This window comes from Nanorana parkeri, unplaced genomic scaffold, assembly GCF_000935625.1.
Source record: "Nanorana parkeri isolate BGI_ZX_2015 unplaced genomic scaffold, ASM93562v1 scaffold328, whole genome shotgun sequence".
Lineage (NCBI taxonomy): Eukaryota > Metazoa > Chordata > Amphibia > Anura > Dicroglossidae > Nanorana > Nanorana parkeri.
Window position 1 is genome coordinate 195,200 of NW_017306596.1, and position 3,265 is coordinate 198,464.

The 3,265-nt window shown below is 37.8% G+C and overlaps 1 protein-coding gene across 1 annotated transcript in view; it reads left to right on the plus strand.

Annotated features, from left to right (window-relative positions):
* The window catches only part of PCSK5 (proprotein convertase subtilisin/kexin type 5), a 251,276-nt gene that overhangs the window by 148,486 nt on the left and 99,525 nt on the right, over positions 1 to 3,265 (plus strand). The gene's annotated exons all lie outside the window — the stretch shown is intronic.

The window sequence follows — 3,265 nt, forward strand, 5'->3', positions numbered from 1 at the left end:
TATAAATATTTCCCATATATTTACATTGTTGATTGCAGCAGAAATCTTACAAAGAAAAAACTACATAGTGCAAAGGGAAAAACAAAAACACCAACTATGTTCACTGTTGCACTATGTAGTTTTTTCTTTGCACTATGTCATTTTTGCTTTTTGACCGTAGTAAACATCTGAGATCTTAACTGTTTGTGTGCTGCCTATTTTCTCATTGGATTTAAACGGCATCACTTTAGGTCATGTACCTTCAAGCTGGCTTAAAAAGGTACAGGTGCAGGATGGATTTTTGTCCATCTTACCATCAATAATGTCATAAGGTGTCATTCAAAGTCAGGTAAGTGGGTTAATGACAACGTTCTCTTGTACATGTCTAGTGGGCGCTAGACCTGAAGTGTACATCACCAAATTGAAGTTAAGCACCATCCTTCCTGGGTTTACACCACACCCTTTGTCATTCAACATTTAAATGCCAGAAATACAGTGGGAAGTAGAGCCTCTGGCATTTGACTATTGAATGGAGCAGAGTTGCATCTAAGTGGCCAGAGAAACATTTTGTTTCTTTTTGTGTAAAGCTTAATCAAAATAAATTAAGTTTGCCAGGTTTTCATATGCAATACTAGGGGCTCATATTCCTGTGGGTCATGTGGCTTTAAGGTATGCCTTTGACTATTTCCCTTTTTTTGTTACTGATTCTGATATTACTCTGATTTACTAATGTGCGAGAGGAGGTAAATGTATCTGTTTTCACTTTATATATACAGTTACATGCAGGGAAATGTATAGAACTTGAGCTTTGAAACAAGGGAAAGTCCAGAAAGTAGGCACTGAATGTGTCAGAGCTCAAAATGCCAGATTGTTGTCTTGTAGTCTGCTGTGGGAGAGTTCAGGGAGGCGAAGCTGCTGTTCACACAGTAAAGAAGAGCAGTCTTGTCACCATTACACAAAAAATCTTGGGGGTCAAGTTTTATTATGTTTTATGATAAACTTTAGGCCTGAAAGGAAAGTGAGAAAAAGAGGACACCGCGTTTAACAACATATATTTTTGGCTTAAGTGTTTAGATAGACTTTAATGATTATTTCTATGCAGATGTTGGGAGACAAAGATGACTATTACGATGATGGAAAGATTGATAATTACCATAATCATAGAATCATTCACAAGTTGCTATTTATGCTATTTAGCATTTGGTTGATTTAATGGACAAATATAATTATCTGTTTGTCACCCTCAATCACCAATTCTGCTATGCAATGAAATAATGTGCTTATAACAAAAAGTGGTAAAGGTCACCAACCAGTCACCAACCAGTCACCATCATCACATATTATGTCAGCTTCCATATTTAATGAATCCACTGCCTACAGGATATCAATCACCATATCCTTTGTCCATATTAGAAAGCTGTATTTACTGTGCATAGCTAGGTATTTCCAGAATTTCTACTGCCAAATTTTAAAAAAATAGAAACTCAAATTTTCTTCCGCATCCCTAGTATATAGCCAGCATATGACATAACACATGCTTTGTATCACTGGGTCTGTTATGGTTGTGTTTATATCATTAAATATGACATATTGCAGCAGGGACTGCTGTATGTGAACTGTTTACATTTTACTAGGGGCAAGCTTAAAGTATAACTTTAGTATAACTGTAGGATTTGTAGATCTGAATTGAAAGTATCAGTGTTTGACAAGCACTAATGCATATCACTTCCCCTGCACATGTTGACTTCCTAATACTGACAATCCTTCCTAGCATGTTGTGATTAATGAGCCTGTCCCAGCATGGTATTGAATTTGGAACATCATGTCAGCTATTGAAGTTTTCCTGCCTGTTGGTGGTCTTATGCCCTTCTTATTTCCTGCATAAGATAGATGGAAGACCTCTGTGAAAGTGAATGCTTTATAGCTGAAAGCCTTGTTTTAGATCTCTCTGGTAATTATGCTTAAACACCCCAACTCCTGTCAACAACTTCCTTTTGAAAGGGTCCTGATGGATTTTCCAGTCAGGGAGCTTTCTCTAGGTATTATCCACTTGCTTTGGTAGCCAAGTCAGTGAACTATAAATCAAACTGCAGATGTTTTACTGGAACATGCCAAAGTCGTAACATTTCTGATAGTTTGGCAAAAATAGCTTCTCTTCTCTTGCAATATGAAATGTAAACAAAACTACAGAATGTGAGTGAACTATGTTTAGTGGTTACATTTTTTGTTATCAGTAAATAATGCAATAATAACTCAATATTTTCCAGTAATAACTTAGATTTGGCAGCCAGTTCTAACTCCCTGCTGTATAACACAGAAGAGGATGGCCACCCAACCAACAATAACTCATGGTTCCCAACACACAAAAATGTTATATTTTGATATATTTATAGTCAGTGACTTCTGCTTAAACACATAAGAGGGTTATTCACAAAGCTAGCTGATGGATCAGCCGTAGCTCCAGCGTTCGCTCATTTCACTTCAGGTCAGTTATTCACTCGGCTGCCTTTGGCAGCTTTGTGAATACCCCCTAAATGTTTTAAAGAAAGATGTGTTGTCTTCTAGTTAGATCATAACAGTCAAATGTATATTGCAAATGTGCCCAGCCTGGTACCTGTGAGCAACAAAAATGCATTTTTCTTTTAGACACGTTTATATGCCATTGTGGTTATTGCATCTTAAAAGTAACTTTTGAATGTTTTAACCCCTTACTGACACAGTTTCAGATAATTTTTTCGTTCCTGGGCTTGGGGGAATTTTGCTATGTGTTTGTTTAACCATAATTTCCATTTTCCTCATTCATTGCACTTACACATATTATATACCGTTTTTTTGAAGGACAAAATGGGCTCTAATTTGATGTGAAATATGCATAAATAAATTCTTATGTTCTTATTAAAAAATACAGAAATGTGAAAAACAAATTGAAAAAAACCCACAAATTGTTCACAATTTTGGCAATAGTTTTGGCAATAATAATGTGTACACAATTAGGGGTCTATTCACTAAGCTGCCGAGGGCAGCCGAGTGAACAACCGACCACAAGTGAAGTGAGCCGAACACTATTCACTCCAGGCTGGTACGGCTGATTTCAGCCGTACATCGGCTGAAATCAGCCGTACATCGGCTTGCTTCACATGGCTTCGGGTCGGCCGAACATGCTCAGCATGTTCGGCCGACCCAAAGTGCAGAAGGAGTTCGACTCAGCCGATCCAACATCTGAGCTAGTGGTGACAGCAAGCTCCGCCCAATAGTTTCCTATTGTCCGGCGGCTCTGCTGCCGTCA